Genomic DNA, 12,164 nt, shown 5'->3' with positions numbered 1-12,164 from the left:
GTTCCCCGAGTTGTGTGCAGACTTGACAGAGAGTGCAAGGAAGAAAAAAAAGGCAGGACTGAGCAGAGGGAGAAACTGAGCTTGACTGCCGTTGCACCTGAGATTTCTACAGTTCTCCAGGGAACTCAGGAACTGAGATGGCCCCTCAGAGTTGTCCCAAACAGTGGCCTAAGGGCCTGGACTTGGAGCCTCTCCCCCTCAGCTGGTCAAGGCCACAGGCCAACCTCTGGGAAGGGGCTTAACCTTGAGAGATATAAGTCACCTCCCCCAAGGGCAATTCTAGGAAGGGAAGTAGCTGAGAGACAGTCCCAGCTCCATCTAGGGGATGGTGGTGCCAACCCTGAAGACTTGGCTAGGCAGACCCCACAGCAGCCACTGCACAAAGCCCCTGGGTACAGCCTTCGTGACTGAGTGCCCCAGCACTCCGTAGGGAGCTCTCCCGCCACAGAACTCTTGGAGGGGACTGATACATCCTCCAAGGACACAGGCCTCTCACCTGGGCTTGGACAAAGCGGACCCTGGGACCAGCCAAGGCGTCCCGGGAATATAGCATTGGCTGTGCTCTGACACACCAAGCAGACAGTGCTGGAGCCCCTGGGGCTGCTCGGGTTACGTGGGCAGCAATTAACTTCAGCCTGGAAACTGCTTAACACCCACCAAAGGTACACCTACCTACACATACGCAACTTCAAAAAGTAAAGGTCCATCAAGCACCCGCCTTTAGCAGTATTATTGTTTCCTGGTGAGCTTGCCAAGGTAAACTATTTGCTAAGCATACGAGGAGGCAGGGTGAGTTGGGTGGTGCCGGTGAGAGGAAACCTGCCAGGGCTGGGAGAAGGCAACAATGGCCTGAGGCTTTGCAGTTCGCTTGTGCCGTGCTGCCTGAGAGAGTCAGGAGGGACTGGGGGCAAACCCTGCTGGGGCAACTGCAATGATTTGGGAGGCAAGAGTGGGGCGGGAATGTGGGCCTGGGACAGCTGAGGGTCCGAGGCCCGAGGGAGGGGTAGACAAGAAGGGCCTGGCAGGACACAAGGGAGAGATGAGGGCGGGGAGGAGCAAGGCAGAGCGAGAGAAAAGAGTTCAGCGAGGAGTCCTCCCTGATTGGGGTCCAGCAAGGCAAGAAGGGGATTGGGATCACCAGGCAAGAAGGCGACAGCAACCTGGAACCTGTCTTAATGGAGGTCTGCTCTTGGAGCCCCGCAGAAGGCAGAATCCACAGCTCCATTCAGGTTCCACTTGGTTCTGCCCAGCCTTGCATAGCTGCCCTTGCGGCGCAGCTGTTGTTGGTTTGAAGCCGATTCAATGAACTCTTTAAATAGCTGCCCTAATGGATAATCAATCATTTCAGAGCTTTAATACTAAATCGGGCTGTTGGACACATCTGGGGGCAAAGCTGCTGTATCCGAGCCAAAAACAGCCCTTTCTCTTTTACTTTGCAAAGCAGAGTGTGTCACGTTAAATACCTAATGGCCTAAGACAGGTCCCTGGTGACCTGAAATAAAGCTGAAGAGGTAGATTCTCTCTGAGAGCCTACAAATTACAAACATAATTTGCAGATCTTTTAAAATTAGGCTCTTCATTGAAGAGCCTAAAGGACAGTAAAATAGAACCTCATGTTAATGTTTAATATAAGCATTTGCTATAAACATTTTTTAAGTCAGATTAAAATAATATAAACACAGTAGCCCTGGTTACATTTTAATCTAAATTAAAAAGATTCTGTCAGGGAGATAATTTAAGATGTGGGATAAAGTTTCCACTGAGAGATATCCTGGAAACTCCCAAGGAGCCCACCTTGAATCTTCTCTCCAGGAAAACAGACCATCTACAGAGCTAGCTGAAACCACAACATGAACCTTAGCATTGCTGGCTGGGCCAAATCCACCTCTATCACCCACAGGTTAACCCAACCAGGAACCCAGTCTCTAAGGCAACCCTCTCCACGGCCCTGACCCCTGCAGACTCTCATCTCGGGGTTCCCTGGACACCACACTCTCCCAGTCACCCTTCTTTCCACTCCTTAGGCTTCTCCGTGGAGTCTGTTTCCTTATGCTTGATGTCCGTCATTCCTGGAGCTTGTCCTGGCCCTCTTTAGGCCTCACCCTATACCCTCCCTGTGAGATCTCGTCCACTCTTTGGCTTCAGTTACTGTCCACCTGTGAGCCGGCCTCATCCGCTTTTCCACCTCTCGCTTGACTCTCTCCCTTACTGTGCACGTCTATGTTCCATGGCACCTCAGTCACCGGGATAACCCTCAGGCACCTCGACTTCTACCTGCATGACTGACTCACGATAAACAGCCACATCCACACCACCTCTCCCCGTGCGCTCATCCCATGCTGAGCCCTCACATCTGTGCAAGTGGCCAGGCCTCCTCCCAGGCCCATCTGTCCCTTGCCCTCCATGTCACACCACCCCACCAGCTCTCCAGATTCATCATCTCTGCTTCCCCTGCCACCATGTCCCCGGGTGACTAAGGCGACTGGGTCCTGCTTCCTCTGAGTCCTTCCCCTCCCGCAGCCCATGTGACCTTTGTAGAGCACAAAGGAGGCATGCCACTCTCTCCAGCTGATGGCTGTGGGATCTGGCTGTGGCCAGCCTCGTCTCCTGCCACACTCCAGTTGGCTGGAGCCGAGAGCCAGCACTCTCGCCTACAGATTTCGGCCCATGCCGTTTCTTCTGTTTCTCTGTGTGTGCTCTGTCATGTCCAGCTCTTTGCAACCCCATGGACTGTAGCTTGCCAGTCTCCCCCATCCTTGGGATTTCCCAGGCAAGCATACTGGAGTGGGTTGCCATGCCCACTTCCAGGGGATCTTTTTCCCAACCCAGGAACTGATCCCACATCTCCTGTGTCTCCTGCACTAGCAGGCGGATTCTCTACCACTGCACCACCTGGGTTCCTACTTGGACACAAATCAAGAGACAAAAGTCAGCTCCCATATGTGGGAGCCTCCCACGTCTTGGAGGGTCTGCCACCAGGAAACCTGACTGCCATCTCCCAGATGCCATCAGTCAGGGTGCTAGTGTGGGAGAGAACAGGCTGGGCCTATTTCATGAGCAGGGCTGCACAAAATTGACCAGACATGGGGCCTTGACTTGATAAAGAGGGGACACAGCTGTTCCTTATCTTCCCAAAAAACACCCTTAAAGATCTTCTCCAAGTTTTTAATAAAGAGGAAAGCCAGGATTTTCCTGTCCAGGCTGAATTTTCAAGATACTCTATCATTCCCCCAACACTTGCTCAGCTTCACAAAAGCAGTTAAATTACCAAGTGCCCTTTAAAATGTCCTCGTGTGGAGAAGGAAATGGCAACCCACTCCAGTATTCTTGCCTGGAAAATCCCATGGATGGAGGAGCCTGGTAGGCTACAGTCCATGGGGTCACAAAAAGTCGGACACGACTGAGCAACTTCACTTTCACTTTCTGCTTAATGATAGGGATACAAATTAATCTAAAAATACTTTTGACTCTACAACAACTTTTTCCTTACTTGTCCAGTGGGATATAGGAATTCAGAATGGATCCTGCCATTGCCTTGGTGCTGGCATTGTCACTAACTGTCCCCAAGCTGACTGTGCCGGACTCTCCACTTAGACTGTACCGTTCTTTCTGTACATCTGCTTGTACTTCCAACCTTAAAGAGTGGGGTATCAGAAAAAGACAAAAATTATACATAATATCAGCACTACTATGAGAATGCTTATCTTCAAATAACTGAGTAACAAGAAGCTAATTTAGAGACAACTATAAACATTAAAAAAAATAAAAATAAAAAATAAAATGTCCTCGTGATGGGGATCTCATAGTTACTTGTTTATCTTCTAGCTGCAAGGCCTTCACAGGTCACCCAAGTCCATTTGGCAGAGCCCATCAGAATCTAGGAACGTCCGGGGGGCCAGAGGTGGGGAAGAAGGCCAGAGCAGGGGATTTGTCTCTGGGCCAGGCCGTGGTCCAGAAGCAGCCTCCATACTGCCAGCAAGCCAGGCCAGGACACACTTGTCTGCCTCTCAGGTGGAGAGCATGGACGGGCTAGTGGGAAGGTTCTCAAAGGCCCACAGGCCGCACCTTGCCAGGCAGCACCCAGGCCACCAAGGACAGCACTGAGACCAGGGCTCTTCGCCATTCTGCAGGTGAGGAAAATGAGGTTCAAGGGGTGAGGGTACTCATTCCAGGCTTCTGGTGTGGAGCGGCTGGTCAGAGATTCTCAGCCAGGACCCCAGTCTGCACGGCCCAGGATCCACCTAGTCAGTCACTTGCATGTCCTTGAACTTAAAAACAGAAACTTAACACACATCGGGGAGAGTAAAGAGGGGGTTATTATTATGAGCTGTTTCTGAAGGAGGATTAAATCCCTTTGGGGATCCATTTTAATACACCGCCACGTTTTCGTGACTAGCCTGGATTTCTCTGAGTCCACTTATCTTTTTATAGTTTGACCTTTACACAGGAAAAACCTCAGTGATTATGGAGATGGATGTATTTTTCTGAATGATTAGGGAATGAAAAACACAGCCTGTCAGCATTAGAGTCCTTCAGGAGTGATCTTCCCTGGAGGACGGGGTTCACAAAACCACCCCTTATGACAGGGCTCTCGCAGCTGCGATTTGTCTTTCAACTGCAAACACCTCGCTGTTCATGGTCTGCCCGTGGAGAGGAGGCAGGAGGCTTTGTCCCGAATTCAGGGGCAGGAGCAAGACTGGTTCCCCCACCACCACCCCTCAGACTTTCCAAGGCTGTGGAGGCTGAGGCAGGAACATCGGGCCCCACGTTGCGCGGATGGGGCAGTGCCAGCATCAGCAGTGCCCCAGAGGGCATCACCTGGGCTCCAGCCCAGGAGGCCCACTTGTTGTCAGAGAGCAGGCTTTCCACACACGCCCCTGCCAGGAAACTGCAGGAAGCCGAGGGTGACGTGGAAAAAGCATTAGCAGTGTGTCTGGGACAAATCACTTCAGCTCTGTTTTCTTTTCTATAAAGTGGTAAAGATAATAATTACTTGCAGGATTGTTAGGAGGTAAACGTATTTAGGTTGGTGAATATACAGTCAGGTTTCCCTGGTGACTCAAGTCAGTAAAGAATCTGCCTGTAATGCAGGAGACCCAGGTTCGATCCCTGGACTGGGAAGATCCTCTGTGGAACGAAATGGCAACCCACTCCAGTATTCTTGCTTGGAAAATCCCATGGACGGAGGAGCCTGGCAGGCTATCGTCCATGGGATCACAGGAGTTGGACACGAATTAGTGACTGAACCAGCATACACAGCAAGCGCTCGATAAACGGGGTTTCATTCCCTGCTCAAGAGCCTAAACTTTTAAAAGCACTTCCTAACACGTACCATACACTGCCCTGCCTTCTTTTTAAAAAAAATTAATTTTTATTGGGGCATAGATGATTTGCAAGGCTGTTAGTTTCTGCTGTATAGCAAAGTGAATCAATTATACATATATCCACTCTTTCTTAAATTCTTTTTCCATATAGGTCATTACAGAGAATTGAGTAGAGCTCCTGTACTATACAGTACGTTCTTATTAGTTATCTATTTTATATACAGTACTGCGTATATGTCAATCCTAGGCTTCCAATTTATCCCTCCCTTCCTCCATGGTAAACATAGGTTTATTTTCTACATCTGTGACTATATCTGTTCTGTAAATAGGTTCCCTTGTACCTTTTTTTTTAGATTTAGATTCCACAGCTAAGTAATATCATATGATATTTGTCTTTCTCTGTTTGACTCACCTCACTCAGAATGATAGTCTCTGTTGTCCACCCGCATCTCTGCAAATGGCATTTTCACCCTTCTCTATGGCCGGGCGATATTCCACTGTGTGTATGTGCCGCTTATTCTTTATCCATCCCTCCATCGGTGGACATCTGTGTTGCTCCCATGCCCTGGTTATCAGAAACAGTGCTGCAATGAACGCTGGGGCAATAATACATGTATCTTTTTGAGTTGCCCTGCCTTCTTAAGCAACGGAGATGGAATATTACTCCACGATGTCTTCATAACTCTAGGATCCTCTTTATGAAAATGTGGCAATCATACACTATCAGTCTTTAGTGGGAACTGAGAGCTTGGCCAGGCCAAGCCCTCCCCATCATGATCTCACACGTTAGAGATTTGCACTGCCATTTACCTTGTGCTTTTTTCTCTTGATTTTGATTTTTTTTTTTTAATTGAAACCAGGTTACAATGTTGATCAGAACTGTGTGTTATATAAAAGCAAGTCAGCTCTGGGGGGGAAGGATGAGGGAAAGGATAGTTAGGGAGTTTGGAATGGACAGGTACACTCTGCTATTAAAAGGATAATCACTCTGTTAAAAAAGGATAACCAACATGGACCTACTGTGTGGCACATGGAACTCTGCTCAACGTTATGTGGCAGCCTGGATGGGAGAGGGGTTTTGGGGAGAATGGATGCCTGTACATGTATGACTGAGTCTCTTTGCTGTTCACCTGAAACTATCACAGCATTTTTAATCTGCTATATCTCAATACAAAAGTTTAACAAATAGTAAAATAAAATAGCCTGAATTGGAAAAAAAGCAAGCTGGCTCTGAGTGAGGGTTTCAGGGTCCTCCCCTCTTATCGGGGGGCAGTGGCAGCCATTATGACTGATTACTTCTGGATTCACAGCCATGTTTGGGGATTTCCAGCCACTGGAAATCTGTTGAAGGTCCCGATCCTGACCTTTTATATGTTTGGTGTTAGGTGGTCTGATCACTTGTGGGACTTGAGGGCTGTCACCCAGGCGGTGGACTTTCTTCCCACCCATGCCCAAGGGCTGTGTCTGGCAGCCAGGAATGGCAAATATCATGGCAGTGGGGCACTGGGCTAGTGAGGACTCATGGTTCGATGAGGTGCTATGAGGGGAACCTTGACTGTCAGTAAAATGTTCCCCTATGTCCTCATCATCCCCTCATTCCTCACAATCTGCATGTCATCCCCATCCCTCTGCCATTCCTCTCCAGCGCAGCTCTGGCCCTGTCGCCCCAGCCTCCACGTGACGCACTTTCCCAGCGATCTCCTGCCTCATCTCCTCCCTCCTGTCACCTCTTCTAGATGCATCTCGATGCATCACTGCTTCGAGATGACCGCCCTCCCCACAGCACTACCTTGGCCTTGTTTCTCTGCTCAGCAAATGCCCCTTTAAGTCGCTCAGTCGTGTCTGACTCTGCGACCCCATGAACTGTAGCCCGCCAGGCTCCTCTGTCCATGGAATTCTCCAGGCACGAATACTGGAGTGGGTTACCATGCCCTTCTCCAGGGGATCTTCCCAATCCAGGGACTCCTGCACTAGAGGCAGATTCTTTACCATCTGAGCCAGCAGGGAAGCCCCTTGGCTCTTCATAAACTTCCTGTTGCAACCAACCCTCACCAGCCTCCTGCCTCTGTGGCTTCCTCGGTCCAGGCCCATATTTGCAGCTGCCAGTCACCTTGAATTCATCATGTCACAGAACACACTTCCTCCATACCCTTATTCCTACTCAAGGCACACTGGCCTCCCAGCCACCCTGTCTCCAAACCTGGTGATCAGACTCCCGAATTCCTTGGGTCTGCACATCACTTCCACTTCTACCCCTCAACTCCCACCCTCTGCACTTCCTGATAGCCATCCACCTGCCCTGGGGTCTCGGGGGTATCAAAGCCCCTTCCTGTGGGTACTACCAGGACAGAGCAGGGAGGGAGCTTCATTTCACAGAGTCAGAAGTTGAGATAAAGGTTGGGGCTCACTTTAGTCACCCAGCTGGTTTTAGAAGGATGCTCTGCATGTTGGCTGTGCCTTCCTCTACTGCTGCCTCCTCCTCATCTTTCATCTTTACCCACTGTCACTTCCACCTACCCCACCTTGATTCTTGTGGGTGGCCCAGCTGGCCATCAGCTCAGCCTCAGTCCAAACCCTGCCCTTTCCTCTCTCACCCATCGCTCCCCACACCTCCATCTGTGACTGCAGGGGAGGCAGAGGTGACTAAGCCAGGAGTCAAGACAGGGCCTTGACTGGGCCCCACAGGCCTCCATCCTGAACTTTAGCAGTCACATTGGCAGAGGATGGTGAAGGCTGTCAGGGAATTGCCCTCAGATTCCAACCCTTGGCCCCTATCTGGTCAGGTAGCATGACCCCTGTAACTGGAGCTCCCCACTCCAACCCCACAGCAATGCCCCAGTACCAAGTGCCCGAGGAGTTTGTGTGGCCTCTGGTCACTGGATTGAGGTGGTCCTGGCAGGAAGACAGGCCTCCAGGAGCAAGGGGACTGGGTTGACCCTCCCCACAGGTACAGCCACCCGAGGGATGGCACACAGGCTGGTGCTGTCTGGACACTGCCTGCACCACCCCCACCCCACCCTGCCCCATGACCTCAGGGGCATTCAGATCTTAGGCCAGTTCAGCCACATGGTCTCCTCCTGCCGCTTTCTCATTCTGGTCTCTCTTCACACCTTCATGCTGAGCAGCCCCCACTCTCTTGTGGTGGCCGCCAAGCTGGCCGGTGGAATCCTCACTTGGGCAGAACCCCAGCATCTGCTGCGGAGTCTGAGCGACTCCCGACAGCACATTTCAGATGCCGTGGTCCAGCTGTTAGGAGTCCTCACTCTGCCTAAACTCTCTCCATCCACTGCAGACTCAGGGCCCACCCTTACAACCAATACCACTATCACTGTTTATTTTACCTGACTTACTTGTTGGCCCTTCCTCTGGCTTATAAGTTCTTTTCCATGTCTGGGCAACTTTGCAACTAACAAACAAAAAAACTAGGACCTACTCCAGTATTTCCATCCATGGTGGTAGAGAAACAGATAAAATGATTCTCAGTGGAACCCTGACCCTGAAATCTGCGCCCGGAGCCCTGTGGAGCAGGCCTAATGCCTGTGGAGCAACACTAACGCCAGCCCTCGTGGGGCATTTGTGTGTACGGCTCTGTTCTGTGAGCCTTCTCTGGGGGCCTTCACAGCACTCAATTCGCAGCCCTCAGGGGACAGGCAGGGCAGTCAGAGAGCCCCACTTCTCGCACAGGGTCAGCCAGGCCACAACGCTTCCCTGAGTGGCTGATAACCTCAGCGTCTCCTCCATCGAGGGAGTGAGGACTTGCAGGGACGGAACTGGAGGGTCCTTCAGCCTCCAGGGGAGGGTCACCAGCACAGTAAACCACAGTTACGGGAGCCTGGGCTCCAAGCCAGACACTGCAACAGGACTTCGAGAGGCCTTTACCTTCTGGACCCCTTGATCCAGTGTTACTGAGCAACTATGCCAACCCCCACTTCAGAGATGCCCCCTGCCATCCTGCCCAGACCAGTGCTCCGACATCAGACGCAACTGCCCCCACAACACACACCCAGTGTGAGATCCAAGGGACCCACACAGCCTACCCCAGCCACAGGCCACGTCCTGCTGGCAGAGGCATCCCCCTTCCTGGGGGCTTGACATCCACATCATAGCCTCCCGAGTGGCGCCCCCAGCATTCCTGACCTCAGGGGCTTCCACGAGACCCTGCCCGTCTGAGCCCAGGGCTCCACCCTGTGGCAAAATCATTCTCTGCAGCGCCAAAACGAGCCCTCGAGGGACTCCTGAAAGAAAAGGGTGAAACAGAAAGGCTCTTCAGAGCGGCTCAGTAATCTGCACTGGGCGACTGAGGATAAAAGGCGGCTGCAAACTAGCTGGTGGAATGTGGCGCCTGCTCGAATCTCACCCTAAAGCCTGCTGGGAAGACAGCTAGAGACAGGTCAGCGCTGTCACTGAGGGTCCCTCCCCCACCTCACCGCTGGCAGGGCCACAGGAGAACCGACACAGCCTGCAGAGCCCTGCAGTCAGCGTTCTGTCAGAAGGGCCACAACGGAGCTTTTGAAAAAGAAGTCCAACGTCACAACTGCACCCACTCATCCAACTCTTCATAACTACGTGCCCCCTGCCCCACCCCGGCAGGTCCATCCAGGAGTTCTCCACCACGAAAGCTGTCAGATTTGACCGCGGCCACTGAGAGTTGGGAAAATGCTCCCACTAAGTTGCTCCAATGAACAGCGGTTGGCATTTTATGATACGTTTCCCATTTTTAGTTTGTGAGCTATTAGCATCCAACTCCATCCAGCTGAGTGGCTGCTAGGAGCCACTATTAGGACTAGGCGTCCCGGCGTGTTGGGACTGTGTCCTTGCCCTCCTGGAGTTCTCAGCCCTGGAGAAACAGAGCCATGGTTGAGTTCTTTATGTGCACGATGTACCAGGCACTGGTACAGAGAAATAGGACACGGCCTCTTCCCAAGGACAGGCCAGGCACACCAAATGCCTGGGTCCTGGTTATGACCGTGGCTCGCTCACCACTGAATTGATTTATTCAACAATAAAGTGACTGCATCGGAGCCACCCCAGGTTCACCCACCCAGATCTTAGTGAATGCATCAGTCATTGTTGCCTAAGCTTTGCTTCTCACCCAAAAATTTCAAAATCCATCCTTCCTTTTCCAGATATTAAAAAAAAATATTTCCCCCCATTTTCACAGACGTTTCCTCTGCCTCTTACTTTTATAAATTCACAAATAATCAAATACTCGTGAGCTGACATGCTTTGTCCTAAACGTAGCTGAACCTATGTAATTGATTGCTTTCCCTCTTCACCTTGGATTCCAGGGAGTTCAGGATTAAATTTAGAGCTTGATCACAGAAGGTTAGTCGCTGGAGTTAGAAATTTTGTATTCTCTTTTCTGACTGGGTTTTAATTTCCCATTTCTATTTTAATAACTTCACTGTCATATCTTTTGTTATAAGCCTCCAAAACCCTTTTTTGATAAGAGGCGGAGAGTGAACAAAGTCAATTTCTAAAAGGCATATACCCTCCAGGTATTCTTTCAAGAGGTTATTGATCATTTAAATTATCCTTTTCTGAGGAAGATGGCTTTAATTTATACCTATAAGGAGCATTCTCTGTACTTCCAGCATGCTGTCTCAGATGTGAATTTTACGAATTGATGAGGACAGTTCTCATTGCCTACATTCTGTTTTCCCTAAATGCCTTTAGTAACCTGTGTGTGAATCAATGCAGCCTGCCAAGCTCCATTTATGATTAAGCATTAATTATAATATGCCTGGCCCTGTACCTCAAAGGTTAATCTCAAGCCAAAATGCGTGTCCCCTTTCATCTTTTCCTGACCAAGCCTCTGCCTCCTATCTGGCCCCCACATTCCATCCTCACTGGGAAGTAATCGGAAGACCATGTTAATGAACAAACAGCCTGGAACACCCATCTGATTTTAGAAGATTTCCCTCAGGCGAACATTAAATCCTGTCTCTACCACCAACCTCCCCCCACCACCACCACCCCGTGCTCTGCTGTGCTGCTTTGAGCGACTTTCATGCCTAACGGCTGATTCTGTTCAGCAAAATGTTTGTAAATGTCAGTGGCCGTGTCTCCTCCACGCTACGGTGAGCTCCCGCCCCCTGAAACTGTGTTTTCTGAGGCTTTTGTGTCTCCTAATGGCGCCTGGAACATTTTGAACATGATAAGGAACTCAAATAAAATGAACAATAAGCGTTCCCAACCAGCTAGAGCTTTTGACGAGGCCCTTAATGAAAACACTGAGTTGCATCAACGTGTGATAAAGGCAAACATCTGGAAATGCCAGTGGCAGATGTCCGATCCTGCTGAGGCTGATGAATGGGCACCAAGCTCTGTGGGGCTCAGCTGGGCCTGCTGCTACCTCAGCGACAGCCGTCCCCCTTCCCAGGACACCATCTGGGCTGGAGAGAGCTGAGAATGCCAGCGTGCCCACTCACTAGCCTGAGCCACCCCAGTCGACCACCGAGAGGGGATTGTGCCTAGTCTCCAAGGAAGAGGAGGGGCAGGTTAAACGTATCTTCTCTTTCACTTTTCCATTTCACGGAAATTTATTTTCTAGATGAAAGTGTTAACTATACCATAGGCACCATCAAATGGCACTAAGTGATAACTAAATGCTCAGAAGGCTGACGTGTATAGTGTTCCAAGTGGCTCTCTGATTTATTACCTAATTTAGATAAACGGCAAATAGTGGTATCGTAATAGCCCCCTTTTATTCTGGTTTACGCCTCATTGTCTCTGGGTGTAGAATAAGACATGAATCATCAGACAGGCCCCATGGGAAGAATGGCAGACGGGCTAAGAGCACAGGCTCCAGCATTAGACCCATGGGGCTTAAAACCCCAG

The 12,164-nt window shown here is 50.5% G+C and overlaps 1 protein-coding gene and 1 long non-coding RNA gene across 4 annotated transcripts in view; one reads left to right on the top strand and one right to left on the bottom strand.

The window, feature by feature from the left end:
• The window catches only part of SMPD3 (sphingomyelin phosphodiesterase 3), an 81,713-nt gene that overhangs the window by 31,098 nt on the left and 38,451 nt on the right, over positions 1-12,164 (top strand). The window lies entirely within an intron of this gene.
• LOC138418647 (uncharacterized) overlaps positions 1-12,164 on the bottom strand; it is a 51,099-nt gene that overhangs the window by 27,454 nt on the left and 11,481 nt on the right. For 2 of the 3 annotated variants that reach the window (XR_011248669.1, XR_011248670.1), the window contains exon 2: positions 5,737-5,889. This is a non-coding gene — a long non-coding RNA (uncharacterized lncRNA). Of the gene's footprint in view, positions 1-3,490; positions 3,635-5,736; positions 5,890-12,164 lie in introns of all 3 variants that reach the window. The other variant, XR_011248671.1, reaches the window with a different exon arrangement.

This window comes from Ovis canadensis, chromosome 14 (genome assembly GCF_042477335.2).
Source record: "Ovis canadensis isolate MfBH-ARS-UI-01 breed Bighorn chromosome 14, ARS-UI_OviCan_v2, whole genome shotgun sequence".
Classification (NCBI taxonomy): domain Eukaryota; kingdom Metazoa; phylum Chordata; class Mammalia; order Artiodactyla; family Bovidae; genus Ovis; species Ovis canadensis.
This window is presented reverse-complemented; position numbering and strand designations above follow the sequence as displayed.